This window comes from Strix aluco, chromosome 6 (assembly GCF_031877795.1).
Source record: "Strix aluco isolate bStrAlu1 chromosome 6, bStrAlu1.hap1, whole genome shotgun sequence".
Lineage (NCBI taxonomy): Eukaryota > Metazoa > Chordata > Aves > Strigiformes > Strigidae > Strix > Strix aluco.
In genome coordinates, this window is record NC_133936.1 from 39,017,379 (window position 1) to 39,030,309 (window position 12,931).

A 12,931-nucleotide genomic window follows, 5' to 3' on the forward strand; every position below is an offset into this window, starting at 1 on the left:
TGAGTAAGGGGAGAGCTGTCTTGAACTACTTTTAGTTCACAGCCCACAGTGATCTCTTAAAGGTAACTTAGAAAAGCAAGTCTTTTGTCAACAGGCTTGACTTCAGTACACAGGGCTGTGCTACTCTGCCAGTAAATGTTTAGATGATTAGCAACTTAAAAAAATACTGTTCTAGGATGGCTACATTATCTATCTGTGGGCACGTTTTGCTCCACCCTTATCACAAAAGGCTGAACCCACTGTCCTATCTTTAGATCTTCTTGGCTGTGACTCTAACATTTAAATACATACTGTGCAACTATAACAACATAATAACAGGCCCTCTTAGAATAGCCCTGTCCCAAGATGTCAGGAGAGAATGGATTAGCATTAATGCATTTATTGCTATTTTTGCTGACAAGACCCTTCCCAGTCAGTGACCTGCCAACTAAGATCACAGAAATGGTATTTTCTTCATGCCTCCCCTTTAGCGCTGTACTAAACATAGCTGTCTTGCAGCACCCTTAACATAGAACCTTGCAGCTTGGCTCTTCTCCAAACCACTGGTGTCTGCACACTTTTTAAATTCTTTACTGTTTTTCCCCATGATTTAATACCCTGTGGCCACTGTTCCAAAAAAAGGAGGCGAAGAAAACAGCTGTGGTGCCCATTAGTGGGACTAAAAATGTGATATAATTGTTTAAATGTCTTTAAATTGCCTGCTAATTGCTCTGTGATGTCATCATTTTGTAGACTTCCAAGATAACTACTGAAAGTCCCAGCCAACTCTTATTGGTCAGGACATGAATCACACTGTGAGCAGAAAATACATTTGGACTTTACCAAGTAAAACTTAAATAGCTTGATTTGTATGTGTAATCCAATTTACTTTGTTGATTATTTCTTTGTTGTTGTTTCTTTTGCACCTTAAATACTATCTTGAAAAAAAGAGCTGATGTTACTTTACTGAGATGTTCTAGGGTTTTGGAGTTATGATCCTCAAATTCTGACCTGTATGATCAAATTCTCTAGCTTGCTGAGATGGACAGAGACTTCAGAGGCAGGTTGCTCAAAGACCTCACTACATAAGCCGACTTAGAAAGTATCAACTTGCATACTAAAACCAAAGATGAATAAATAATCACCCTCTTTTGATAGCGTAATATGCATTACATCCATTAGCTCTGGAGCGCACACGTCCATCCACATTTAAACTCCTAAGCATCCTCCAGAAGGAGCCTAGCCTTTTAACTGCCCATGAGCAGCCCTAACCAGAAATGCCCAAGATTTCATTCTTTATATCACATGATTGAATTTTAAGCAAAAACACGACATGAGGGAGAAAAGATAAAAAACAAGCAAATGTCCCCTAAAGCCTTTTTAGAGGCGCTTTGGTATTAAACACGAGTGACATATCAGCTATTATAACCCCTAACGTTTGTATAAAATGAGCCTTGATAAAAGAGAGGTAAATAACACTTTTGTGAATATTGGCCTGTGTTATTGCTTTCTATTCATTAATTTCATTTTCCAATTCCTTGCTTCTAAAATCTCCCAGAGGTAAACATCTCCTCCTTTATAGCAGGGATATAATATCTTCTGTCCGCATGTTAAACTGTTATGAAATCAGAGCCTTGTTGGGTCCTGCCGCTCATATTTATGTAGTTGTGTGAATATGCCTCTGCCTTGTCTCTTTTCATTTGAGTGTAGTGTCATGCCTGGAGTATGGCTCCCAGAGCTGTGTTCCTCCCCCTGCCTGCGTTACAGCTCATCCCACACCAGCCCTGCTGTGACCACAGCTGCTTTCAAAGCTGCACCCACAGCAGATTTCTAGTGGAAGAAACACTGAAGGTACTCAGTGATGTGATGCTGATGTGGGACTACAGGTGGTACAGGACTATCACTAATTAGAAAATAAATAAAGCTTTATTTTACAGCATGATCTGGTACCCCCATGCTTTGCTTGCTAGCAGAGTCTCCCAACAGCACCCACGCTGCTGCAGAGCTGGTTTTCCTTGTCACCCACTGAGGCATACATACACACTTGATAGGGTTGCAAAATTATTACTGCTTCTTGTTTTTAAGCAGCCTGTTAGGTTCATGGGATTGATTTTTCTTTACTAAAGGCAAGGCACTGCCAACATCAATGTACACACACACACACACGTACATTTGAACCCACTCTGATGTGGGTTTGATTTGAACCCACTCCTATCCACATGAAACCCCAATTCCCTTTCACACTCCTTCTGTTCTTGTACACAAAAAGCACCAAACCATAAAGCAGGAGTAAACCATTCCCACCTTCTCACACATCCTGTTCGGGGGCATCTCATGGTCTGTGCTTCAGGCAACTCAGTGATTATCTGTTTTGATCAAGCTCTGCAACACTTCTTTGTACCACTTCAGTCCTAGGCTGTGTGCCTCCAGAAATAACTCACTTTCCCCCTTCCCCTAGAAACTGTTTACCTGATTTGAAACCAGGTCAGCATCCAGGCTTGAGTCACCAAACCACAGCCTCCTAACATACTGGGCTGAGCAGATCTTGCCGCAAGCACCAAGATTTCAGCAGTTCTCTGGGAAGAAGGACAACTGATTTATGTGACTGGATCTGAATAATATGCTTGGGATGCACTGGCGGGGCTGCAGGCAGTGCACACAACACAGAGCTGTCCCACCAGCCCCAAGCAAACTCCAGCTACATGTCAAGGGAGCGACCTGGTATTTACAATTGATCTGAACTGAAATTCAAATAGGAAAGGCCACCCCAGGAGAGCAGCCACCTCTGCTCAGGAGCAGTCCTGCTTCCCTCTGACCACAGAACTAACAGAACTTCCCTCTGCCCTGCTTCAGAGAGCCCACAGCAAACATGTCTGAGACGAAAATCAAAGGAAAGAAAAAAGCGTGTACCAAAGGACTGCTGTGTAACGTTAAACAGAAATGAAATGTTGTTTGTATAGTATTAGCTAGAAGGCTTTGCAGACCTTTGGAGCTTTCTGGTCCTAGCCCCTGCTCAGAGCAGGGCCATATACAAAAAGAAAGGATTAGATGCCCCCCTGGGTCATTACAGTTAAAGCATATCTGTGCCTACAGCTTGCAGCACCTGACAGAAGTCTGGCATTCCTCATGCTCTTGCTTCTGTTCAGCCTGGGCTCCTGACCCTACTTAAGAAGACTCCATTCCCCACTGGGCACTTTCCTTTAGGACTACAAAGAAAAGTTCCCATTAGCACCACTGCCAAGTGTCATGGCTTAGCAGTAGGTACGGGTCATTGCTGGCATCCTGCATCATTTCAGCACACAGAAAAACAATCACAGCATGCTGGAGATGTACATCCTCTGAAACTGGTTTGGGGGGTGTGTGTCTCCTACATCACTTATTTCAGGCATACAAACAGCAGTGTGGCCCACCTGAGTTAATGCAGCAAGACAGGACATACATTTTGACAGTGAGAGGAAAGGGGAGCCTATTATTCAACAACAAAAATAAAAGGTAGGAATAATATACACGGGCTGTGGACAGTAACTATGCAACAATTTACAGTGCCCTTAGTTCAGTGGCCATAAAGTTCCACTGGGGATTGATGAATCTTTATTGGAAATGATGAAGTCCCAGTCCCTTTTCCAGCATTACCCTTTCTCGAAACGTGTGTAAACTTTATAACTTGAATGTTGACACACAATAGAAGAGAATGTAAGCACCATCCTGTGTTAGCTGAAGTGTTTGCTCCAGTCTCTGATGACTGCTCCTTCCACAATCAAGACACAAAATGTCCAGTTCAGATCAGTGACAGAAAAAAAAATAATAGAAGAAACAAGGAATAAGTCTTTTCTGCATGTAAGTTTTTCTTGGTCGCTGTTCGTCAGAAGAGAGGTAACGTCTGCAGGCAGCCGGAGCTCCACCTCAGTTGACAGAGGCTGCCTGTATCATCCAGATGTGCCAGATCACGTCCTGGCAGTATGGTGGGTTTAAGACATCCCTGAACTTGTTCAAAATCAGTACGGACGTTTCACTGGTGACCTGGGTTCAGGTCAGTACTGACTTACTTCATAGCTTCAGATGAGTCATTTAAACTTTCTCTTGCACAATTTTCTCTCCTAACAGCTGTCTGTTTGCAGACTTATAAACTCTTTTAGAGCAGTCCGTATGCAGTAGGATGCCCAAACCTGAACACAGCCTTCTAGGAGTAATTTGGTCTGGACTGTAAACAGTAAACGGCATATATCACAAACAAAACATGCCTAACGATCTTGGCATAATGGTATAGGGAACGGCATACCTAAATATTGCACAGAATGTTTCCTGTGCTGTTACTGGAAAATACCAGACATACACCATATATTTTCAGTGTAACACTTCATCAAGCAGAGGAGTCAAAGATTACAAGACCAATGAAAATCACTTTTTAAGAGATGCATGATGTAGCCACAGAACTCAGTATCCAGGCACACTGACAGGGAAACCGAAGTGAAATGCTTTTCCATAGACTCATCTTTACCTGGGCTGGGAATAAAAGCATTCTCTGGCTGTATGGAATCAAAAACTCTCCCTGGAAATGCCCCTGTCCTTCAGACCTCAGAAACCTTCATCCTTCCAACCTTCAGAACGGCTGGCAAACAGACTTCAGCTGGCACAATATGTAATTTGATCGAAGCATGACACAAGAATGAAGATGCAAGAATTCCTTTTCCCTATTATTTTGTATTAACACACCGTGAATGTCAAATGGACAGGAGAGCAGGAAGGGAGACAGCTTGCATGTGTCTATCTTTCCCTTTCAATCTCCTACCCTTCCTGTCACCCATGACTAGCTTTCTGTCACTCCTTTTTTAATACACTCTCCAAGATGTTTTACAGTAAATGGCACCTTCTAACACTGGGCCAATTCCCCACAGTTTGGAAGAGACAACATACTATTTCCTAGCTACTCTAACAATTCCCTGTGTGAGAGAAGGGTCAAGGCGCTGCTCCTGCTCATATGCTGTAGCATCTGTCCAAAACACAGGAGCAGCAGCAGCTCCTTTTCTGTACAAACCTCGAGCTTCAAATCCCAAAACAGGGAAAGGATGGGGAGTGGGACCAAAACCACAACATGGTCATGATTTGTGATTGCGACATGGCAGACAAAAAAAAAAAAAGCACAAAAGAAAGTTGATGAGCAATACTCAGAGCAGCAGCCCCCTCCTATGCCGCACGCTGCATTGCCATCTTCCCCAGTCTGTTTTATACAGTAATCAAAGGATATTCTGAGCCTCTCAAAATGCCATCAACCCTCATTGAGAATGAAATAGAGCACATCTCCACTGAAGCCTTTACAGCAGTAATCATTACAGCATGCTGGCCTGAACAGGGAGCTCTTACAGACAAAGATGGGTTTTAAAAATAAAATAAAAAAGCCTTCCTAAAATCTGAATAGAAACTTGATGATAATCTCCCAATTTTATTATGCAAGGGGGAAAAGAAACCCATAATTGTGCACTCTTGGTCTCTTATGGCAAAGAATAGGCTTCTTGATGAAATGCTGAGTTGATTTAGAGCAGGGCTGAGGTTCTGGTGGCAATAATACACTAAAAGAAATAACCATCCAGCTGATTTGGATAAAATAATCATTTTTTAACATTCTAAATCTAAACTTCATCTGTGCCTCCTCCCCCTTCTCCCCACCACATCTTCTGGAGAGTCTTTTTATAGCTTTGAGAATTTTTTTTCCCCTCCCCTACCGCAACATCTAACAAAAAAGACAGACTCTTTACTCTGGCTAACAAAGGGCATTTTAGGCTGTGCTGGCATTTTTCCCTATTGCATGTATGCTTAGAAAGTACAGTATTTGGCACAGGATGCTCCAGAGTCTGTCCTCCTGCCACCTTACGCTTGAAGCATTATCACAGGAGTCCGTTGCCGTGGGCTGCTGTGGCTGACACTCTCTGGCTCGTGAGCCCCAACCGTTGCAGGTAGACAGGCATTTAAAATGACAACTCCTTGGAGCTCTGCCAGGTGCATTTCCAAATCACGGCCACTTGTATTTTCAAGGTGCTTTTATTATTTTTAGATAATCACAAATATGATTCCTCAGAAATGGGTATTTTTCACTAACAATTTCTGCTTCAAATCTAGTCACTGAAGGAAAATTTCCTCCCAGCTCTCATAATTATTTCCTGACTCTTAGTCCACTTTTCCATCTACTGAATTATGTAGAGTTGTTTAGCTTGCTGTTTTCCAAGAATGCCTCATCAGTGCAGTGTAGAAATATTTATTACTTACTCTCTTTATATCTATTGACTTTTTTTCTTTTCAGGAGAGAAAAGAAAATGGATCAGCTGTGAGCTCTCTTGACTGTTAACACAGCCAGCAGCTATTCATGGATTAAGCAGATGCTGCCTGATTTTAAACCAGTTTATATTAAAGCTCAATAAATTTACATGTCACGCATCAAGGTTTGAAGCAATATACAGCTACAGTGTCTTCCATCGATTCCACTGAGTGTTAACTTGCAGTAGGTCTCACCAGGCAGTACTGTGAGGTGGTGATTTGTTATTAAATATATATTCAATCTGTAGAAACCAAAATGCCATCCAACACTTTTGGAAAGTCTGACTTCGAATCTATATGCCTGAATTCAGGAGCCTGAATGTGACAGAAAACAGTTAACCCATTAAAAAGTTCCTGTTTTAAGGCACTTGACCTGCAAAACCATGAGGCAATTTGAAAAGTTGGTCCTGATAATCTTTCAGGCTGAGAAGGGCTTACTCCTTGAGTAATCCACTGATTTCAGCTGGCCTGGCTGCAAAGAAAGAAACTAACTGCCATAAAGCACTTTCAAACAGTTTTCTGTGAAGAGACAGGCGTCATCTATTCTGTTTGAGTCCTCCATATGAATTTTCTTCCCTTCTCCTCTGGCAAACTTAGCATATTTTAAAAAGGTATTTAAATACTCATCTTCTAAATACACATATTTTGTAAGAAGCTTTCTTTATTCATGTAAATGATTAGGACTGAAATAATTTTTTATCTAATGTATTTTACAGTCTATTTTTGCATGCTTATTCTTACTACTTCATTCACCCTGAGCAATGAAATTAGGCTGACTAGTATCAGTCTGGGTTCACCTCCTGCTTTTCATGGACAGAGATGGCCTTGTGCTATCTACATTTCCAACAAAGACTAGAAACAGACACAGAAGAATTTCCCAGAAGAAAAACATTACAGTAGGCAAAATATTTGTGATGGTCAACTAGACACCAACAAAACACTAAGAGCTACTGAGGACTGCTTAATGTAAAAGGCAGAGCAGAACAGACAGGAGCCTCCTACCACCAGGATGTCATTAAAACTTAGGGAAGCAGAGAATGGGAATCAGATCTCGAAAGAGAGCTTAGTGGGACTTCCAGAATTACCCTAAAGGTGTGATGGCAGCAACTGCAGTATCCAGTACACTGTTGCCTAGACTCTACTAGGAAAGTACAACAAAATGTAGTATTTAATGAAAGACATACAGAATGGATTCCTACAACCTTTCCTAACTAATCAAGCAGTTTTTCAAGAAGCAAGAGAGCTATTATAGAGTTAGTGTCAGTGTAATCTTCTGAAATGTTATGAAATGCTTTGATCCAACGTCTAGTTAATTTACAAGTTCATCTGTTCTGGCATTGGAGATTTCAGTGTAACACTTGCGTAAAGGAAGTGACAGAGTCTAGTAGAAAGGAAAAAAAAAAAAAGACTAAGATTTTCAGAAAGATTTTGATCACTTTTTGAGGAGAAGGAATTAAAGAAACGGGATAGAAATAAATAAAAAGTCCACAACCTGACACACTGTAGTAATAAGCATCAACTTTAAAGAAAGATTTGGTCATAGTATTTTGGGGAAGATATTGCAGAAGTAGAGGGATGGCAAACACCACCAACCAACCAAATGAAAAGGAGACATCAGAGTTGTCCTTCTTTAACAACAAACAGTACAAATAGTACTATCCTACTTGGCCCCTTAAGCAGAAGGGATTTCTGATAACTGGCAGCTCCTTAATCTAGCTCAAAAAAGGGTGCATGGTGGACAGTAACAGGATCCAAATCCTGCTAAAGAGTCAGCATTAACTGCTCAGTGAGCCTTCTCTATACTGTGATGTATTTTTCATCCCAACCGATACAATCAAGACAATCTTTCTAAAGACAAACTCTACCTCAAACAGAATTTCTGCACTTGATGCAGAAATTAAGAGACAAGAGACTCTGGCCTGTGTTATGCCAAAAGGTTAGACAAAACTCTTGCAATGGCCCCATCTAGCCTTGGTATCACTTCACACAAATTATCTATTGACTTTAGGAATGAGTAGTTTTACTGCCATCAGCCCCACGTGGCCAGGACATACCTGGAGAAATAACAGCTTGAGAGCTTGGGCAGGAACAGTTAACTGCCTTTTCTTACAGAAAAAGAAATGGGGACCAGGAAGGCACTGATTGCTACTAAAGCCCTGGACACAAGGAGAATCATGGACAAATCATCACTCCCTCCTGCCACCTTCTTTGCCAAGAGGAAAGGATGCTATAACCAACCGCTAGCTCTCGCCACCTGCAATGACAGTACCTCTCATACTAGCTCAGCTGTGCTGGCACACTGGGAAGTGCCCCTCCAAATTCTGAGTGCTCTTCAAAAATCCCTCCTTCCAGCTGTAACTGAAGACAGCAGTGCTTACAGTCCCCCACCTTCCAAGTCTGCTGCATTTCAGTTATGTAAAGGACGTTGTATTAGACCTCACATCTGATCTTCTACCACTGGAGCACTGCAGGTGCCTAAGAAATTCAGCCCTGTTACTTAAAAATCTAGTAAAATTCATTTAATTCTGGTAGCAATCCCACTGGTTGAATAGTCCCTCTTGTCCATGATACGCTTTGGAAGGAAAGATGCCATACTGATGTGAAACACATCTGAAAATCACTAACAACCATCTCCTTTGTAACCTTGTGATTTGAAAAGAGCTACCTTTCAAATGTACAAATTAATCATAAAGATAGCTTCTTACCTGGTTTACTCTGGTATAATGATTTTATATGCAAACATATACAGATGTTCAGCCATGAAACACTACCAGACCTAACGCCGCACCAGGGCTCCTGCAACAGCATACCAGACACTGCTCAGGGAACTGGCTTTTGGTGTACCAGAATCTGTTTTAGCCAAGCAGAATAGTCTCCCTAGACATATGAATTAGACATCTCTGAAAAAAAATAGCTTGATATTTAATTGCAGGGTTGGCAGGTCCTTCCATGATATATAGCATATGGAATAAAATTACAGGGACAGTTATCAGCACGTAATAAACAGTATAGACAGTTTTCAGCGGGAATTAGCCAAAGATTTAGAGCAAAAAGCATCATGGGGTACACAGAGTGCTTTCTGTGTTAGTATTATCTCTGTGCACACAGAACAGTACTCGTTACAAATACCTGAATGAATCATCTAATGGCTGTGAATGTAGGACACTTGAAGCACTAGCTGGGGTCCTGTGCTCATGGAAACACTGCCGAGGATTCAGCTTATCTCTCAGAAGCACAGAGCTTCTAAAACTCCGTATTTCTAGAATTTCTCTAGACAATGAAAAATAAAAGCTGGAAAAAGCTGAAGAGCCGAAATTGTCACTAAAGCGTTTCAGATGCAATGAAAGACTTCAATTTAGCTTAGGATGCTAGTTTTTATTTAAAAGCTGCACCAGTCTCAGGCTGGACTTCATAACAGAGGGCACTGTTATGGGCTAGAGCGTGTGCAGGCTTCTGCTCCTGGCAATACAGGTCCCAAAGACGTGCTAGTATGAAGCCACTGTGGGTGTGATGGAAATGCTGAAGCTGTGTCTGAGCCTCACAGCTTCATAAATCTCAGTAATCCCTGGAGGAAGAAGGTTGTGACACTTCCCAGGGAGCTGGAAGCTCCCTGAAAGGCTTCCCTCTTTCCAGTCTTCTTTCCATAGGCTGCAGCTCTGTGCTATTAATTCATATCCAAATACCTTTGTTCTTCACATGGGAGGGAGAAGGCAGGGAGTGTTTTATGCAAACCTCATCCAGTGGTGCCTCTCCCAGGCAACAAGCTGCAAGGATTTAGGACTGAGATCACCCTAGAGAAACTTCAGAGCTTTCCTTAGAAAGTAAATACTGTTGCTCTTCCTTAATTCCCTGACTTCAAAGCCTAAGTGTGAGGAGGCTCACCATCTCCCTGCTTTCTTCCTGCAAACTTCTGTCCCCAGTAGAGCTGCGCTGCTGGAACACTCAACTAAGGCTGTCAGTACAACATGCCCAGAGAAGGAGCACAATACTCTGCCATCACATTCACTAAAACTACAATCAGAACAACTAAGATGGGAAACACAGTATCTTTCATACTTCTGCTCTCTGAAAATGACATGAAGATCATGTAGCTCTTGTCCGTGTGTTTTACTTCACCAAATTGCCTGGCAATCTCCCCATAAAATTTAATTTGCCAGACACACTGAACACAAACTACCTAAACTGTATCAATTCATTTGGCATCTATGGCAGTAGCAGCACTATAATGAGTTTGTGCAATATTAATACTCACTACACCAAACAAGCATAAATCACAAATTATCCAAAGGAAACACAAAACCAAAATCTGACAACTGCAGATAGAGAGCTCTGACAGCATTTCAATTCTGTGATTCTTGTAGCTGACATCCCTCCGTACTGAACTATGCACAGCAGATGCACTATTACCTTAAAGGAGCTACCGTGTATTTTGTTTTAAATCAATATAAATCTTCACTGGAAGAATAGTTAATGTACCAAGAACATGAGTGTTTCAGAAAAACAACAGACAAGCATGTAGCTTTCTGCCCAGAGAGGAAAACAATGTACCACATCCAGAAGAAAACCCTTCTGCAAAGGAAAACAGGAATGCTAACATGCTATGGGGCTTTCAGCTCGGCCCCAAGCCTCTCCAGCAACAAGGTGCTGTGGCCTTCCTGCAATCCAGATGTACTTGCCTACATGGCAGTACAAGCAGTATGTTTAGGAGATGCAGAATTGTTAGCAAACAAAGCTGAGACTGAAGCTAATCTGAGACACTGGACAAGTGTCAAAATTCTACTGGTAATCAATCCTGTTACAGGACAGGAGTCAGTCTCCAATGACACCAGCAAGTGCTATTATAAATCAGCTGGTTGTTCAATAGCAACTTCTTTGCCCATCTCTTCTTTTCGCCTTAAAAAATGACCCCTCCATAAAGATGCTCCTACAATAAAGAAAAACAATATAAAGATGGAAGGGGTGCAAAAATACAGAGCTGAGTGCAGCAAGCTTTCTGTCCCCCAGCTGCCTTATCTGACGTTACCTGGGTCAGAAAACTTGGCTCACAATCTGAAAACTTTTGACCAAGGGTAATTCCAGATTTTTTAAGTGTTAGATTGTTGTACAATGCCAGAGAAAAATTCCCAGCAGTAGGAGTTACTGAAAGAAGGATACAGTCTTGCTACTGTCATTAAATTGAATTGCAAAGCAAATCTCCCACTGACTTTAGTGGTACAAGATCACAGTCTCAAACCAAGATGGGAAATTGTGAGCTGCAGAGAGGAGACGACACATCAAGAATGTGATGGAGCCTCTGTGCGGCAAAAATAAAGGCATGGGGCTCTCCTTCTACAGCTCTGCTGACTTCAAGGGGACCGCATGTGTGCAAGCAGCTGCAACAGTGTGGTTTAAAGTTGGGCAAAGGCTGTGAGAAAGTTACTTGAATATTCATATAATATTAATATTATTATTAATAACAATAATAAAAGCTTGTGTTTGCTTTCTGTGAGTATCCTAGTGAGCATGTTGGAAGCCCAAACAGCACATTTTAAATAACTCTCAGAATATTTAGTTTAGAATTTTTGTTAGAATTAATTCCCTGAGCTCTAGTGGACTCCTCTGCTTGGCTGGCACTAAAGACGGAGGCAAAAGGAACTGCTGAAAAATCAAGTACATTTTCCTACTAGTCCTTTTTTCTTTAAACACCCCAGTGTTTCCAGCAAATATGGGAGTGAGATGAATATAGAAAACCTTATGGGTCTGACTCTGATCTCTCAACCCTATGTTGGTGTAAATGGTAGTACTCCACTGTGCAAAACTAAGCTACAGTGATTTCCATCAGTGTGACAGTGAGCACCTTTCAAAGGTAACTACTGTCAATTGTTCCTTTTCTCAGGAAACAGAACCTCTCCAGAGACAGCTAGGAGTAAACTTGACTTATTTCAGATCAGCATCAACATTAGAAATTAACTCTTGTTGCCATAAAGAGGAAGTTTCTTGCTTATTGCTAAATCATGCATCATCCCTCATGCATCATCCTCCCTTCACTGCCTTTCAGTGATGCAGGAGAAATTCTACATGAATCCAGCTCAGCCAGTGGGACTACAACCCAGCCTCTTCCAAAGACCTCTCTAAGTCTCCTTGCCTTTAAAACCAGTAGCAATTTCCTTATGAATTGACTGGATATTATTTATGATCAAATTTTGTCTTCCTTATTCCAGAAAAGCACTGATTTACTCAGGAGAGGTGAAAGAACTTCACGCAGTGTATGGTCAGAACATGAATACTGACCTGGTTTATACTCTCTTAGCTCCTTTGCTTACCTCTTCCCTGCCTCGCATGGTGTAATCAGTTCAGTCCAGAGTATGAATTTGAAACTACCTCGGCTAAGGACAAATGTCCAAAAGGTTTCTGAAGCACAAGGAATAAACACTAACATTTCAATGACACTTCACTTAGCATTTAAAATGTGACTTCCACTAAAAGGAGCATGGAGACAAAACCAACCAACCAAACAAGTCCCTAAACACTCTGATGCTTGTGCAAAGCGCCTCACATTAGTAATGCATTTCACCATCTCTTAGTTTTGTGAGTAGGGGGTGGCACCTGAACTGTTAAAAGGATGGAGCCAAGTGCAGGAACAGGCAGAGCTACAGGCAGGGAG

The 12,931-nt window shown here is 41.6% G+C and overlaps 1 protein-coding gene across 9 annotated transcripts in view; it reads right to left on the minus strand.

Moving 5' to 3' along the window:
* Positions 1-12,931, minus strand: part of ERBB4 (erb-b2 receptor tyrosine kinase 4) — a 644,720-nt gene that overhangs the window by 16,343 nt on the left and 615,446 nt on the right. The gene's annotated exons all lie outside the window — the stretch shown is intronic.